Source organism: Archocentrus centrarchus, chromosome 23 (assembly GCF_007364275.1).
Source record: "Archocentrus centrarchus isolate MPI-CPG fArcCen1 chromosome 23, fArcCen1, whole genome shotgun sequence".
Classification (NCBI taxonomy): Eukaryota; Metazoa; Chordata; class Actinopteri; order Cichliformes; family Cichlidae; genus Archocentrus; species Archocentrus centrarchus.
In genome coordinates, this window is record NC_044368.1 from 2,524,186 (window position 1) to 2,542,637 (window position 18,452).

At 41.5% G+C, this 18,452-nt stretch overlaps 1 protein-coding gene across 1 annotated transcript in view; it reads right to left on the bottom strand.

Annotated features, from left to right (window-relative positions):
• shank3b (SH3 and multiple ankyrin repeat domains 3b) overlaps window positions 1-16,808 on the bottom strand; it is a 53,668-nt gene extending 36,860 nt beyond the window's left edge. The window contains exons 1-2 of the mRNA XM_030719944.1: window positions 16,729-16,808; window positions 3,816-4,210 (exon numbers count right to left, since the gene is read on the bottom strand). The gene's annotated coding sequence lies outside the window, so the exon portion shown is untranslated. The remainder of the gene's footprint in view (window positions 1-3,815; window positions 4,211-16,728) is intronic.
• Between the last annotated feature and the right edge of the window lie 1,644 nt (window positions 16,809-18,452).

An 18,452-nucleotide genomic window follows, 5' to 3' on the forward strand; every position in this document is an offset into this window, starting at 1 on the left:
CCCATGAAGGCTTTGACTGTTCTGATGTATACAGTAAACTCATGAAGTGAAGTTATTAGAGAAGGAGTGTTGTGGACAGAAGTTTTGATCCACCCATCACGGGCATGAATGTCAGGGTAATTTGGGGCTTTTAATGATTTCTTTGTACTGTTCTTTTTCCATGGTGGGATGATTGTACAGGACACATTTTTAATCACTTTAAAAACAAGAATTCAGTGCACACGTTTGAGTTTATTTTGGATTTTCTCAAATCCACACAGGGCCAAAAGTATACATAAAGGCTCAAATATATACATACGCCTGCATCTTTGAATAAGTGGTGCTGAAGGTTCTACAATATTATATATATATATATATATATATATATATATATATATATATATATATATATATATATATATATATACAAGTTATTCAGATGTGACACCACTTTACAAATGTCTGGAAGAAGACCTAAATGGTCAAGCTAAAGCTCAACTGAAATTTGCAGCTGTCCACATGGACGAGCCAAACGCCTTCTGGAGAAAAGTTTGATGGCCAAATGAGAAAGATTGAGCTGTTTGGACACAACAACAAGAGGTATGTTTGGAAGTGTAAAGGTGAGGCTTTCAAACCTGTACCAACTGTCAAGCATGGTGGTGGTGGTGATGGTAGCATCATGCTTTGGGGCTGTTTTGCTGTCAGTGGTACTGGTACACTGCACAGAGCGGATGGAATAATGAAGGAGGAGAACTACCTCCAAATTCTTCATCTTCATCTCAGATCCTCAGATCAGCAGCTACATGGTTGAAACTTGGACACAGTTGGGTGTTCCACCAGTACAATGATCCCAAACACAGATCCAAACTGGTTTTGGAATGGATAAAGCAGGATAACATTAAGCTTCTGGAATGGCCTTCTCAAAGCCCCGACCTCAACCCTAATGAAAATTTGTGGACTATGGTTAAAAGCCAGGTCTGTGCCAGAAAACCAACTAATTTAAATGAACTCTACCAATCCTACCAAGAAGAGTGGTCAAATGTCCAGCCAGAATTATGCCAGAAGCTCATTGATGGCTACAAAAACACCTTGTCGAGATGCAACATACTAAGGGACATTTAACCAAATATTAGTAGAGGTGTATGTATGTATTTGAGCCTGTATGTACATGTTTAAACAACAGCTCAAATAAATCATTAAAAGCCCACGACATTCACGCCCATGATGAGAGGATGGAAACTTCTGACCACAGGTGTATAGTAAGGTGAAGACCTTAGAAATACTTCAGTGGGTTTTTCTCAGTTCATTTGAATTTGATGAGCTGTCATGATGAATGCCAACTAAATCCCATTAAAAAAACTTTTTGAATGTCAAAAATTCCTGCAGCACTCAAAAATATATTTAAAATTCAATCTTCAATATCTGCAGTCTACATTTTGACATCTGAAAGTTAAGTATAATTTTTGTTGGCAGCTGGAAAACTGATAAAAAGCTCAGATGTCCTTTCACGGGCCTCTTGTATAATTCAGAAAGACTGAATGTTCCTCTGTAGTGAGAAGAGCGTCTGTGTTTCCAGCTGACAGTGATCACAGTCTGGCTGTTTTACACACCAAGTGATCAGAATTAAATAATTTGGAAAAGAAATAGCTTGATGTCCCGAATTTCAAATTCTGTATTTCAGAGGATGAAAGAGAAGGAAACAAATGCACCAAGTAGTCGAGCGCAGGCTCCGTGAGAAACATCTTCTACTGACAGTTTGCCTTCACAAACACACACATGCACATTTCCATCTCACTACAATAGAGCTGGCCTAAAGCCAATTAATCAGTCAGATTAGATGTTGTCATTATTATTGGAAGAGGCAGAAGGGAAACACCAGGTCAGGTTTCCTGGACTCGGGGTCAGAACAGGGTCCTCTTACCTTTAAATGTATATTTGTTTTTTGGTGTCTGCTTTATCACTTAATTTTGATTTTGAACTCTATAATAGAGACACTGTATTCAAACATCCTGAACTGCAATATATGGGAGAGTTCTGCAACAGCAAAGGCAGTGTAAGAACTTCCAAAGGTAAAAAAAAGCTCTTTCAAACTTTATTTAAATAAGCAAAAAAAAAAAATATATATATATTTTTCTCATTTGACTGGTGATTCTATACATACTCAAAATGACTAAAAACAGCCACAAAGAGACTCAAAAACAACTTCCTCCTCCAGTGCCGACAGGGCGCCTCAGCTGCTTTCACCGCAGCCAATAGCTGCAGGATGTGAGCGCTGTTTGAATCACGGCAGCAGAAAAGCTAATTCACTTCTTCAGAAATGCTAACATGACTCAAGGTTTGCAGTGTTGTGGCGTGAATGTGAGCCAGAAAGGAGTGTTTTATGCTCTTTAAAGACTGAGCTATAAAAATACTTTATTGACCTTAAATATGCTGCAGGAACCTAAATGAAGAGGTGGAGGAACCAGCAGAACCGGGTCCTATATTAGGCTGAAAATGAATGCATGTCTGGAAGTGTTTCAATGGTTCACACTCATGTTTTTTTCCTCTCATTTTAGACCTTTTACTACAAATCCTGTCCTGAAGCAAACAGTGAGGTAACAGCATGAAGTCTCCAGGCTGACAGGTTCTCAGCACACACCTGAAACCTGTTAGATAATCTGAGATAAACAAATTAAAAGACTGTTCAGCTCCCACTCCATGTAATTACATGCTTTTGTCCTAGCAATTTACTCAGAAGGGGAATCAATTTTTGATGCTTGGAACTTATAGATTTGCTTCTGTGCACCCAGATTTTAAGACAGAGCAAATATCCACACTTGAATGTTCAGAAGATAACATCTGTGCTCCAGAGATCTAAAATGTTTGGCTATAATGTCAAACAAGCCATACTTCTTTTCACATCATTTCCTTTGGAGCTATGGCACTGGCCAGAGATTGAAAACATACTTTCCTCTGAAAATGTTTGCTTGAAGCGACTGTAAATGTGTCTCACACATAATCCACAGAGCTCAATTAGAAGATTATAAAGTCAAAGTTAAAATGACCTGAAAAAATCAACATAGAGTACTGTCCAGAAGTCTTTAGCCATCCCTCATTCCTTTATATTTTGCTTCCAAGGAGAGGCCATCTTGAGTTCTTCAGTCTTTCTGAAGGTCTTTCAAAGTTCTCCTTTGGTCACTGGTTGCTATTTCACTCATTTTCAGTCCAGTCCTTGTACCTGACCATATACAGTGGAATCTTAACACTGACCTATGAATCATTCAAGCATAAAAAAGCATCTAACTCAAGGGATGAACCAATATTGTGTTGACACATAACAGACAACTTAGCAAAGAACCACTTTTAAATAGGAGTTTCAAACTTGTTAGAATTTTACAAACTCTTTATACACTGTGTATATATATTCCATTCTAGCTAAATGAGTGGTGGCTCAAGACTTTTGCACAGTAATACACAGTGAAGCAATGAAAAACGACCCCAAAATGACTACATATATCTACAAAAGGATAAAACAACTAAAACAAGCACACATATCAACACACAAAAACAATGACGATAAAAAGATGAAAATGACTAAAATCTGACAAAACAACTAAAAATGCCCTAACAGTGAGAAAAAAAAAGACTAAATACAACCTCAAAATGACTAATGTTGACCACAAGGAGACAGAAAAGACTAAAAACAGACTCCAAACAGCCCCAAACTGTAAAAATGACAGGAAACAGACTTAAAACAGCTAAAAATGACAACAAAAAGGGAGAAATGACTGAAAACAAATCCAGCTTCACTTCGTGTCCAGAGAGAAGACCCAGTAATATCAATTAGATTCACTCACCTATCGTCAGGAGTCCCATCAAACTTTTCCAGTTTTCCTTTACTGAGTTCTACTGGTCTCTTCTGGTCTGGCTTGGCCCTGCTTTGGTTTGGCTCCCTGGTCCAGTGATTTCTTTGGTTTCGGGTCCTGGTGCAGCCTGGGGTGCCTGCTTCCTGCGTCTCTGTTAGGTTTTGATTGGATGAAGATGTGATGTGTTGTAATCCTGTAGTAGCAGCAGGATGGGTACTTTCTGCAGCAGACGGAGAAGTTTATATTGTAGTTCCTCTTGTAGAATGCTTCAGAGTAAACTACAAAGTATTTTGTGTAGTAATACTGTAGTTAAAGTGTAGTAATCCTGCAGGGGAGGGAGAGGTCTCAGAGTTTCAGATTGTATTCTGGGAGCTGCCCTGCCCATCCTGTAGAAAGGGAGGAAGAGCGAGAGGAAGACGGGTGGGAGGTAAAGGAGAGGGAGGCCAGGATATGGAGGAGGGGGCGAGGGGCGGGGGGGGTAGAAGAAGGAGGAAAAAAACATGTCAGGAGATGGTGGAGCGGCTTGAATCAGAAGTGGGTCAGACACGGCTGCATTTCATGGAGGCCATTTCAGGTTCACTCAGTTACACAATGTGAAGCTGTTAGCATGGCAACAAGGCCGCAAACCCTTTTTTTTCCCTATCCACAGCCATGCTGGCAGCATTATGTAAAGTTTTACATATTGATTTATTTCTCTGTTTCTATTCTAAGCCGAGCACAAAGAAACGTGAACTGGCTGAGGGCCTCGCTGCGGCAGCTCAGCAGCTGCTGTTAGCCTTGATTAGCCGCTAGCGTGTACGAGCGAATCAGTGTTTGGACAGACACACAAACACCTGAACTACGAGACTTAGTATCAGGGAGGCAACTCGTTTGTTACATTTGGTACATTCTGTTTTATTTTGCTATATTACATTTATATAGCTATTTTACTATATAAAATCACTTTTATTGTATTACATCCAGCTTTTTACAAGGAACGCTCATGCATCTTATTTACATTTGAAACTTATTGAGCTCTTTTCTTTTTTGTATTCACTTTTTTAATTTAACTGAGCTTAAGGTAAATTCTTACCTTACTGAGTTATCTTACTTTATTTAAGTTTCTTTTTGGCTGCTTTAACACAGGAATTTCTGAATTTTTGGAATAATTAACTGATATCATAATGTAATTTTAAAAAATAACAGTCATGTTTCACACAAAGAATGTGAAAAGTGGTTCCTAACGAGCAGAAAGTCCCTAAATCACTTTATGCATGCAGTACATATACATTTTATTTATAACACTCTCACCCATATAATGCATACTGTGTATGCTGTATACTTTACCGGCTACAAATGCATATAGTGTTTTGATAGCTGTATATACTGTTCTTATGTATATGTGCACTGATAAATATATATTTACGTGTATAGTGTTTTCTATTCTATTTCATTTGTTTTATTCATCCTTCTTCTCTGTACCTGAGCTGTTGTAATGCGCAAATTTCCCCGTCGTGGGCTCATTAAAGTTTTATCTTATCTTATCTTAAATAACCGCAGACTTAAAGAATCAGAATAGGATAAAAAAAATATGTAAAACAGCTGCAGAGGCACTCACAATGATGACCAAGAAGAAACCGAGAGAAACAAAATGTATTAGAATCACTTGAACTTTATACAATTTAAGATTGCGGGCAACCTTGACTTGCAAAGAAAAATTGCTGCCAACTTTCATTTTGTTGTGTTGACCTAGAGTTGAGTCTGCAAGCTCTTCTCTGCCCCCACCACATATTACTGGTTGTTCACCCTGATAATTTAAAAGCATGTTATCCCACTTGTGTGTTCATAGAGGCTCCAAGGTACCCTTCATGTGACTGATGCATCCACCAGGATTGGGTTTTGTTTTAGCCATAACGCACCTTCAGCTTCGACCTATCAAAGTTCAGATATGAAACTTTGCAAAAATAATCTAGGGGCTTCCATAAACTCCAGTCCCAGAAGAAGAAAGAAGAGCAAGAAAAAAGCAGAAGCTGCATCAGTGCCTGTTCAGATTCACAGTTTGGCCCCAAAGTAAAGACCAAAGTCATGCAGACCAAATCAGGATAACAGGCTGGGCAGGAATAACCTCCGGTAGCCTGTTAGCTTATGGTAGCCTACTTGCAGGCATCTGGTGGCTTGCTAATTGCTAACAGCATGCTAGCCAGCTGGTCTGTGTGGGTCTGTCTGTAAAACCGGAATGTTTCCACAGCAACGCAGACAGCAGGAGGACATGTTGCAAACAAGAAAACAATTTAAAACAAGTAAAGACAAAGATTAGAAGTACTTCCACTGACTCACTCTTCCTGTTTCCCGTCTGGGTTGCCAAGGAAACGGATGTTTGGCAGGAAAAAGCTGAGAAGCTGGACAGCACTGATAACGCACAAACACTCACGTTTGTACTTCTCTCTTTGCAAAGGCCCTCGCTGACTTTTCCCTAACTGTAACCTGATTCTACTCTAAACCCTCAAACAGCCCTGTGATGAAGAGAGGACCCAACGACATGTCCTCATAAGGTAAAAGGCTTACATAAGTCCTCAGAAATATAGCTGTGCAAGAACACACACACACACACACACACACACACATTTGCACCTTTTATGGACCATCACTGACAATTCAAGTGACAACCTCCCAGGCTGAAACATGAAGCTGAAGAAAAACTGCAGTTCCTCTAATGTCCACTTGAGGCTGGCTCCAGCCCCCCCCCCCCCCCCAATAGACTCCCATGTTACAATGTCCAGCTTTACAGCACAAATAAACATATTTTGGCCTCTACATGTTCCCCTTTCGTAACAGCTGTACTGTAGAAGATTTTTTAATAATGTCTCCATATTGTATATATTATTTCCCTGTTGTTTATATTTATTTATTGTGTGTCTGTGTTTTTAAATACTGTCTGTTTTGAGCTGAAAACTACTGCACAGAATTTTGTTATGTGACTGCATAAAGACAATAAAGAAGCTTAAATTTAAGTGAACCACCTTTGTGTTACTGAAAACCTAAATCCTGCTTCGCAGTGCAGACCACTGAACAAGAAAACACACACACATTTCTGCATTTGTCTCTTTTTGAGGATCCATATTGACACATCACTAACTGTAACCTGATTTTAACCCGAAACCCCAAATAACTGCAACAAAGTTGGGACCTAATGAAATGTCCTCATACTCACAACAGTCCTCACAAAGTTAGCTGACCAAAAGCTCATACATACATTTTTGCATATCTTCACGAGGACCCTCATTGACAGCTGCTTTGCTGTAACTTAATTCAAACTTGAATTCCCAAACAAGCTTCTAACAAAGTGAGGACCTAATGAGTCAAATGCTTACATTAGTCCTCACAGAGAAACCTGCACAAGAACACACAAACACATGTTTTTGTATTTACATCTTTTTGAGGATCCTCATTGATATTTCTGCAGCTGTAACTTGATTCTAAACTGAAACCTCAATCAACTGTAATTAAGTGAGAACTAAAAGTCCTCAGAAAATGTCTACTACTCACTTAGAGTCCCCATAAGGACGGCTGAAGAAGACCACACACACACATTTTATCCTAATATGTACTTGATACAATTCACTCAGAATATGAGGTATTAGAGCCTGCTTTTGCATTATGTGACCACATTACAAATCCTCCAAAAATCCTGCATGGATTAAAAGCTATTTGGCGAGTTAAAAAAAAAAAAAAAAAAAAATCACAACTCCAAACCCAGCACTGCATGTATCCAATTAACAAGTGTTGTCTGTACATGTCATTTCTGTGTCATCGAGCTCCATTGTTGTCCAAAAAAACATCAGTGAGCTGCACTGTTGCTCTGAGAGACTGAGTGTTCCTTGGATTCATAAATGTAGATGCTGGAGTTTATTCAGAAATGGCTGCAAAGACTAACAGCAGCGATCACTTTCACATCTAATTTAGGGTTATAGTTACCCTTTAGGCCTGTAGTGAGTTTGCATTGTTCGCCTGCAAATCAATCACTTCATGAATAATAACAAACAGGCGTATTGTAGAGAAACATACTAGGATGATTACTGTGGTTTTGTTTCTTGATGGTCTTTAGGAACCACAGAGATGACAAACACAAGTGAAACTTTTAAAGTGGTTTTGATCAGGGTAAAAATCCACTGATTATATGTGCAGATACAGAACAGCTGCCCAGAAATAAAGCCAACATATACAGATGACCCCCTGGTGGCTGGTTGCAGCAGAGGTCATAAGCCCCGTCCACTCGGTGTTAGCAGATGGGACACCTGGAATAGATGATAAATGAAGATGAATTTGACATCTCATTCTTAATCCAGAGGGTTTAATATGATGTCGCCCACCCTTTGCAACTATAACAGCTTCAACTCGTCTGGGAAGGCTTTCCACAGGTTCAGGAATGTTTTGGGGAATTTCTGACATGCTTCCAGAAGCACATATGGAGGTCAGACACTGATGTTGGAGAGAATGCCTGGCTCACAGTCTCTGCTCTGATTCATCCCAAAGGTGTTCTATCAGGCTGAGGTCAGGACTCAGGCCAGTTAAGTTCTTCCGCACCAAACTGGCTCATCCATGTCTTTATGGAGCTGCTTTGTGCAGTCATGTTGGAACAGGAAGGGGCCATCCCCAAACTGTTCCCACAAAGTTGGAAGCATGAAATTGTCCAAATGACATCGAAACAACTTGCCGCCCAGTGCAAAAAGCAACTGCTATTGCAACTAGAGATTGACAAGGTACAACACAACTGCTATGGCAAGGGGGAGCCAGGACAACAGGTGAGAGAGGAGATATCACCCCACACTCTAAGATTGGGTACCAAGCCCTAAAAATGTTGGAAGATAAGATCTGGAAACCTGGACAGCACCAGGTTCTGCTGCTAAACGCTAAGACACACCCAGAATGGCTGACCGAAGGCCGGAAAGTCCTGATCCCCATGGATCCCCAAGGGCTGAGAGTAGAGCTGCTACTCCTCTACATCGAAAGGAGCCAGCAGAGGTAATTCGGGCATCTAACGAGGATGTCTCCCAGGTGCCTCCTAGGTGAGGTGTTCTGAGCATGCCCTAGTGAGAGGAGGCTCCAAGGCAGTCCCAGGACATGCTGGAGACATTATATCTCTTGGCTGGCTTGGGAACGCCTCAGTTTTCCCCTGGATTAGCTGGAAGAGGTGGCTGGGGAGAGGCAGGTCTGGGCTTCGCTGTTTAGGCTGCTGCGCCTGTGACCCGGCCCCAGATAAGTGACAGAAAATGGATGGATGGATGGAAGAATGGGTGTTCAACTGCTTGTTAACACAAATATAGCTAATCATCACATCACATGGCAGCAACCCACTTTATCTAGGCATGTAGACACAGTCACAACAACCTGCTGAAGTTCAAACTGAGCATGGAGAAGAAATGCTGGTCTACTAGAATTTTCCTACACAATCAAACTGGTTAGCTGAGTGACTGTTACTCAAGTAAACACTCGTTGCAACCAAACAAAGGCTCACCATGTCAAAGTGGATGGGTGACAGCAGAAGAACAACACAACAGGTGCTACATCAGGAAAATGGTTCTATAATTCACAGAAAATTAGAAAAAATGTTGCTTGGTCTGATTTCTGCTGCAGAATTTGGAATAAACAAAATGAAAGCATGGATCCAATCTGCCTTGTATTTTCTTGGCACACTCTGTACCCCTTAGTACCAACTGAAGAACCTGTAAACTCTGCAGCCTACCTGAGTATTGTTGCTGACCATGTCCATCCCTTTATGACCACAGTGTGCCCATCTTCTGATGGCTGCTTCCAGCAGGATAAGAAACCACGTCACAAAGTTCAGATCATCACAAATTGGTTTCTTGCACATGACAGTAAGTTAGCTACTCAAAAGGCCTCCACAGTCACCAGATCTCAGTCCAACAGAGCACCATTAGGATGTGGTGGAATGGGAGATTCTCATCATGGATGTGCAGACAACAAATCTGCAGCAGCTGCGTGATGCTGTTATGCTAGCATGGACCAAAATCTCTGAGGAATGTTAAAGTTAAAGGAAGAATTAAAGTAGTTCTAAAGGCAAAAGGGGGTCCAACCTGGTGCTAGCAAGGTGTACCTAATGTAGTATCAAGCTACTGTTTGAATTAGGCCTAAACTTTAAATGACACATCAGAAAAGTCTTCCATTCCTGCTTTTTCCAAATAAGATCCATCACCAAAATGAAACCACTGCTTTCAACCACTGCTCTTGCCCTGGAAAAATTAATCCATGCTTTTCTTATCTCTAGGTTAGGTTACTGCAGCTCTCATCTTTTTTGGTATAAATGAAAAGTCACTCTCTCGTCACCAGCTGGTTCAAAATGCAGCAGCTCTGCTTCTTACTGGTTTTAGCAGATGGCGTCACATCAGCCCGATCCTGGCTTCTCTGCACAGGCTCCCTGTAGGTTTTAAAATTGATTTTAAGATTTTATTGATAATTTTTAAAGCCCAGTATGGTCTGCCTCCAAGCTACAAAGCAAATATGTTGACCCCACATGAGCCAGTTCAAAGCCTGAGATCCTCAGCCCTCCTGGCTGTTCTGAAATCTAAATCTAAAGCTGACGATGCTTTCGCCATCAGGACCCCTCAGCTGTGGCATGACCTGCCTTTGGAATAAAGCTGTGACTTTCTTCAAATTACTTATAAAAACATGTTTTTATGATGTCCTTCTGTCTTTGGTCTTCCACTCTTATCTTGCTCATATCATCTCCTTTTGTTTTCTAATTGCTTGTATATATATATATGTTTTTGTAAACTATACTTTTTTTAATGTAATGTTTTCACTGTATTGTTTTCTGGCCATAATGTTCAGCTTTCTGTTTGAATTTAATATTCACCTTTTGATTGTCTGTCAATGAACTTTGTAAACTCTGTTTATATAAATAAATAAATATTATAATAACATTATTATCCCTCAAAGGGGAAATTCAAACCCCCCCGGGTGGGTGGTTTTGAATTAAAACTGCATCTAATAATGCAAAATACTGCATGTACTCTGTTTAGAGGACAAACCCTAAGAACTCTGAACATATGCTCTTGTTAAGTGTTGACGTATTGACCCAGTTTCTTGGCTCTAATGTAAGCATTAAGTCTCCTCTGGTTGGATGAGGCTCTTGTCTTTTGAACATGCCGCAGTGCTTGTTCCTCATTTTTTGAACAGACTCGAGCTTCCAAAACGTATCTCGGCCTGTCCAGCTTTTTATTAGCACTACTCGTGTGTAGCATGTGTTTAAGTTTTTAAAAACTTGTGGTGTACACTACAGCTCACGCTTCAGAAAAGCTTCAGGCCGACCAAGATATCAGTGTGGATCAGGACTTTTTCATAGTGATTAATCCAAACCATGCAGCAACATATTATTGACAAATAATGGGAAACCACGCAGTGGATGGTCTGACAGGCCTTCACATATGATATGAAGGCCTGTGCTTCACTGACTGACCCTCAGCATGTACTTTAACTGAGAACAGTTTACCCCTTACACTAAAAAGCTATTCTCTGTACTAGCCATGGATCATTACATGTTATCCAGCCTAACTCTCCAAATCTTCACTGGTCTGTTGATTTTATCCTTTGTGTGTCAAACATGCACAAACGAGTGAGGGGTGGATCTGACAGTGAAACTGCGCTCTCATTGGCTGGATAATCCTCCTTTCCGAATTTACAAAATGGACTCAATGCCTTATACAGTATGATCAGAACAAGTGACTGTGCCCATAAACTCATCTGTGAAGTGTTTACAGAGGTCAGGGCAGTCAGCCATTTTCCCACAGACTTCAACAGACCAGAAGTCTTTTTGCATCCAGAGGTGTCACCACCTGGTGGCCATTAAAAAGAATGCAGGTATAAGTCACGTCTATGTCCTTCTTTTATATCGTCAGTGACCTCATCAGAGAAAGGCAGCCTTTTTAAAGATTGTGTCCATGTACAGGTTGTATTTTATAGAATACAAAATATATTTTATAGCTTACAGGTTAAAAAATGTTGCATCTAATCAAAGCTTGCAATGAGTCTTTTTTTTTTTTTTTTAACTCCCTGTATGTCCAAAGTTACAGCACTGCTCTATGTTTTTGCTCTTTCAACTAACAAGCTAGCTTACTGCCAACTTCCAGTTCATCTCAACTTCCTAAATCCCTTCCTTCACGGATGACCTCCTTCATCGATGTTTGATTATAACGCCTGAGAAATCTGACACTGATTATCGGACTTGCACCAGTGGTGACTCAGTGCTTGTTTACTTTTGAGAAATAAAGGAGGATTTGGACCTGGAAATGGCTAATAATGTCACACTTAATCAGCTGATTGCATGGATGCATTACCTTGGCCTTCAGTGCTACTGTGAGAAATCTTGGAGTCATAATATATTTTAACTTGCACATAAAAGACATCTCGAGGATTGAGTTATTTCCGCTGTGCAATTTGTCAAAATTAGGAACACCCTGTCTCAGAGTGAGAGTGAAAAAAAAAAAAGGTCTTTATCCTGATTATCAGCATGTCCTAACAGCCTCCAGCCTATCCAAAATGCTGCTGTGAGAGTACTAAGAGACATCATATTTCTCTCATATTGCCTTCTCTTCATTGCCTCGCTGTAAAATCCAGAATTGAATTCAAAACAATTTTCCTTATATGAGAGGAGATTTCTCACCAGCCTAAATGAGTCTGAGCTGAGCAAACGGACCAGTTTGTTTTAACCGAGCAGAAGTGAAAACATCCCTAAATTGAATCTTGAATTCGTGACTTATATTTGATGATAATTTCAGTCCTCTCCCAGCAGTTGAGAGAGCTTTCGACTGCATTTGCATTCATTATGCATCTGCGTACTCGCTGCACTTCTCGCCACATGTGTTGCTTTGAATCTAATCATGCACATCCTGATAGGACCTCTGAATGCTTCAGGTGTGCTCGCAGCTGGATTTAAAGCCATCCAGTGGTGGTCAGATCACCAAAGATGCTTTTCCTTGTAAGGTGTGAATAAGATGTGTGTGAGTGTGTCCTGGAAATGTAGCTCCCCTGGCCATTACCATGGAAACCAATAGCAGGAGCTGATAATACACACTGAATTTCTCTCCCTCTGACACACACTTTATCTTGTCAAGTTTCGCACATCACTGGGAACCTAAAAACTGAGGAGAATCTGTACAGCTTCCTTCTTCTCACATTAGAATAAAAACAAGAATTCCTAAGGCGTTGGACCACACGGACATCAGTGTCTTCTCCTGAATGAGACCAAGTTAAAGGCCAAACAACACTTTCTGATCTCGAGATGCAGCATAATATTGTTTCAACAGATGCATCCAGTGTCTCCTCATTATGTTCAAGACGTCACTTGGCATCGGTGCCCTGATGAAGTGGCTGCAGCAATATCTGCGGCCAAGAGATAAGAGCCCCGTTTCACAGACCCACAAAGTCCACTTTAGGTGGCAGAAGAATATGCTGCATGTTTGCCGGGTATGTGTTTTTCTCTTGGTTTTGCTTTTTTCTTCACTTGCTGGTTTGTTATATGTAAAAACTTGGTTGGCTTTAGTTCCTGAAATCTACTTGGTTTGGTTTAGGAACTACAAACTACTTAGTTTAGCTCATGCTACTGCAGTTGTGTCTGTTTGCTGAGGTATTTTCCTATGGAGAGAGTTTCCAACCATCACAAATGAGCTCCCGTGAAGTCCTCCAAAATGCCAACTGCACGGTCCTCGAAGTGGATGGTGCTGTGCATCCATCGAATGCTGATTGGTTGCCAAATGGGCCACAAAAAGGAAGAGACTGACAGCCGAGTTCACGAGGAATGAGGAGAAGTGTGAAAAAAACAGAAAAGGTTTAAAAAAATACAGCCTGAAAAGTGCAGACAGTTTCATTGTTTTTAACACGCGGTTTTACTTCAGCACTTCGTATGTTAGACCGTCGCTCTTCTAAGCAGCTGGCTGAAAGACCAACAACAGGACAAGTAAGACTGGCGCACAGACCGGTCGTACCACTTGTTTTTGACACTGCCTCCATCATCAACATCTCTGCAGGGAGGTGGGCAGTCCAAAGCTGCCTGCAGACCACCACTGAACCATAATTTCCCCATTAAGCACTACAAACAACTTGTTTGAGTTGAGGTACTATAAGTTACTTGGTTTGGTACTACAAACTACTTGGTTAAGGTACCAAAAAAGTACTTTGTTTGGTTGCAGTACTATAAACAACGTGATTGAGTTGAGGTACTACAGCTTACTTGGTTTATGTTAGGTACTTCAAACTGCTCGGCTAGTTTTTAATGCTAAAATATATTCACCACAGTCCCTGCACATTAAAGATGATGAGCTGGGAGTGAAAGTCCGTCTCTCACTAATACCATAACCAGGTGCGTCAGTCTCCACCACCAAAGGTGGTGAGAGACAGGTGAGCTTTGCCAATACTTCGATGAAACAAAACTCTCTGATGGTGCAGGAATGAAAACAAGCTGGAGCAACATATGGCAAAATATGAGAGTCAAAGAGGTGTCCGATCATCCTGAGGCGGTCCTGGGTCAGTCTGGGATATTATAAGGAGGTTTCTGCACTGTTCATGAAATTAGTTCAGTGTACGCTTGCCTTCTATAACAGTTATTCCAAAAGTTAATCAATTAACCCAACCTGGACCCACGCATGGATGACTGAATGGGGTCCCTGGGTCCCAGTTTCTGAAGTTACTTGAAATTCGAAGAGATTAATTAAAGGCTACAACAACTGTGAAGATACTGACATGACCACAAAGAGACATAAAATGCAAATAGTTGTGTTTTCAGCATGGGGCCCGTATGGACTGAAAGGGGGTTGTAGTGACCGAGGCTACCAAGCAGAGTGTGGAGCAGCTTGTGTGGGGCCTTTCGGGGGTTTTCCTGGACCATGGGTAACATCTTTTAGCTAATATTTTTCAGCTATTTTCTGCACGGATATATTCTAACACTAAAACCACCACTTTGAACTGTAAACATCCAACGAGCCTTTTGGACAATAAAACAACATTTATGATTTTTTTTTTTTTTTAACAATTAAGAAAAAAAAAGTTTATCACATACGATCCTTCGAACTGGACAACTACTGCACGTGGCAGTCATGCTTTCATAAGCAAATATTAACTATTTAAGCTTCGTCCACACAGGAAGTGATTCACTTGTTGTTATTGGTCACCTGCAGACAGTCCAGGCTCCGGTTGCCTGGGTAGCCCTCTAACATCTTTAAGGCCCTGTCATTTGTCAAAAACTGGTTTCCTGCATGCTCACTGGTAGCTGCTTCAATTGCTTGCCAGTGGGTATGTTTTTTTGCTGGTACTTGTTCAAAGTTACTGAATGTTGCTGACTGTCTTTGGTCTCTCACTTCCTGTGTGGGCGCAGCTTGAGCCTACAGCAGTTCCACTCCAGTGTAAGTGCTGGTCTCAGCCTGGCCTCCTCTATGAGAATAAACCCTCAAATACCAAAACCTGCAGTTCCTCTAATGCCCACTTGAGGCTGCCTCCTGCAGTGAGTCAGTCCCCATAGACTCCCGTGTTAAAACGTCCAACTTTACAGCAGAAATGATACAGAAACAGTTTTGGTCTCTGTAGATAACCCCCCCCCCCTTCATAACAGCTGTACGAATTAAGCCAAATTAAACTCACCAGTTTATTTTGGAATGAGCCTTAAAGTTAGCATAATTAGGGGCGTGGCCTGTTTGACTGACAGGTGGATGGTGACATAGGCGGCTTTAGCTGCTAGCTGTCTGCTCGGCTTCCCCTCAGCTAACTGGAGTCCCTGAACTGGACCTCTGGAGTGTGTTTGTGCTGTTGGAGCCTTTTGGAGCATTTTTAATGCAATTATCTGACCGATAATATGGCTGCTGTGCAGCTACCTGGATTAACAGACCAACCAAGAAGTCTGAGCTCCAGTTTTGGTGAGTGAAATTCTGGGATTTTAGCAGGCTGTTAAACATACTTTTTAAACCAAATTTCCAGAAAAAAAAATCCATTCCATCATTTTTATGCACTTATCTCAAAGAGCATTTAGCCACTGAGGTGTCACAGCAACATGATGTCAGAGTGTCAGTGCTTCAGAAGAAGATCCACTTCCTGTTCCTGTTTAAAGTGCTCAGATTTTTTTTTTTTTTTTTTTTTTTAGTGGGATGGGTTGGGGGGGGATCATGTGTTTAGATAGTCGGTCTGAGACTACAGCCTACACACTAGCAGCTGCGCTTACATAACACACATACTCAAAGGACAGTAGAGTGATGCTGGAGGAAATAGAAACAGGAAATAAAAGACAGGACAAGACAGAAAAGGAAAGGAAAGGAAAGGAAAGGAAAGGAAAGGAAAGGAAAGGAAAGGAAAGGAAAGGAAAGGAAAGGAAAGGACAGGAGGTTTGGAGAGATAGAGGAATTAAAAAAGAGAAGGATGGAAGAAGAAGAGTAGTAAAGGAAGTCAAGAGGAAGAGAAATTGGGAAAATTGGAAGGGAAAGTGAGGAAGAATGAGGGATCAAATGAAGCAAAGAGAGGGAAGGAATAGACAAGGTAAGATATAGAGGTGAGAAACAGAGACACAGGGACAGAAAAAGGGGGCAGGGAACAGATTAGGAAAGGAAACGTATGAAGATAGGAAATAAGGAAAGGAAAGAAGTACATAGAAAAAGCCAAGAGGATGAAAGGAAAGGAAAGGAAACATATGATAAGAAGAGGTAAAAACGCTCAAGTGTAAAGAAAACGAGTCACGACTTTTAAAGTTACAGAACGGCCACAAATGACCGACACACACACCTACACACAATCTCACACACACACACTTACGAACATATTACTGAAACATCCTTCACACACACACACACACACACACACACACACACACACACACACACACACACACACACACACACACACACACAGAGCGCTGCAGAGAGAGACTCACCCTGAAGATCGCCGACTCGTTCTCCATGATGATAAACTGAAAAGAAAAGATGATGGAGAGAGAAACAGAGGAGGAGGAGGAGAAGGAGAGGAGGAAGAGAGGATGGAAGATGAGAAAAAAGAAGAAGAGGAAGAAGAAGAGGAGTATCTGGAGACGAAAAGAGAGAGGAGAAGAAGAGGGAGAGAGGGAGAGAGAGAGAGAGGGAGAGGCAGGATGAGTGGAAGGCTGGTCGGCTCAGCCCACACACTGCTAGCATGACACACTGTGGATGCAGTGTGTGTGCGTGTGTGTGTGTGTGTGTGTGTGTGCACGTGTGAGTGCGCACGTTGTCTCCCACTCCAATGCGTGGGTTAGAAAACACACCTCTCGCTCTCTCTCTCTCTTTTTCCTTGTCTTTTGTACCTCGCTCGCTCGCTGCGAGCATGAGAGAGAGCAGAGAGAGAGAGAGAGGGGGTAAGCAGCGTGGGCGTGGAGGAGCGGCCCCGTCACCATGGCAACGATGCAACCTGAAGGGAAAAAAAACAGATTCAGCATCCAAGCATCATCACCATCATCATCATCATCGCTAGGGACCAGAGGTGCTGCTGCTGCTGAGCCTCGTTTAAAGACAGATGTGGGAACAACAATAAATAAATCACACTGTTTTAATTTGAATTTCACGAGTCGACCAATCAGAGCGCACGTGGCCCGCAGTCACGTGACTCCTGGCTGTTCTCCACATGTGAACCTTTCACCCGCCGCTCAGCCGGAGATACTTGAGCGCCATACTGTACGAGCGCTCCTCTCGCAGAGCGCCACCCCGGGGCCTCGTTTGATAGCTTAACCCGGGCGTAAATGATTAATCGGCACAAAAATGTTCGGAAACATTCCAGGTTTGAGCGAGAACCGGAAAAATCAATATGGCTGCACAATAAGAGACTTTTGTAATGTTGCTGTTTCTTGAGACTGTTCTGAAAGGCATACAAATCTCTTCATGTGCACTTTCCAATCATTTAATACGGAAACCTCTTGATTGATTTTTGTGTAACAGACAAACATGCTACCTAAACCAAGAGGCAGGAGGCTGCAGAAGACATCAGCTGGAATAAACTGTAAACAGCTGGAACTTCTACACGCGGATTCTGACCAATGAGGGAACAACGTGTGGATCCCAGGAGGCCTCGCCTGTAATGGCGTGCTCACCCTCATGGTTTTCCTGGTCACTAATTTAATAGTTGTTGAAATGTGAGAAAAAAATCAGACACATTTAAAAGTCAGAACGTGCAAACAGATGAGGTTAAATATTGTTTGTGTATTTATGAGCCAAAGGAAACCATTAATCATGCTCTTCAATCACCAGATTGTATTTTAGATCACCTGTGCACTGAAGTACCTTACACCTGTATTCTTTTTAATGGCCACTAGGGGGCGACACCTGTGGCTGCAAACAGACTTTTGGTCCTATAGAAGTCTGTGGGAAGACAGCCTTCGGCTCTGACCTCTGTAAACAGCTTCCTGATGAGTTTATGAGCTCATCCACTCGTTTTGGGTCATTCTGTATAAAACGTTAGGTCTGTTTTGGAAGGGAGGATTTACCAAAACATCAACGTGACAACGGCACAAACACTCATCTCAGGGTCTCAAAGTGGAACTTCATAACAAACAGGTTGCATCAGGTTCGCTACGTACCTGTTTTACACCAACTATGGCTCTTCTTCATTCGTTGTTGCCACAGCGCATCATCC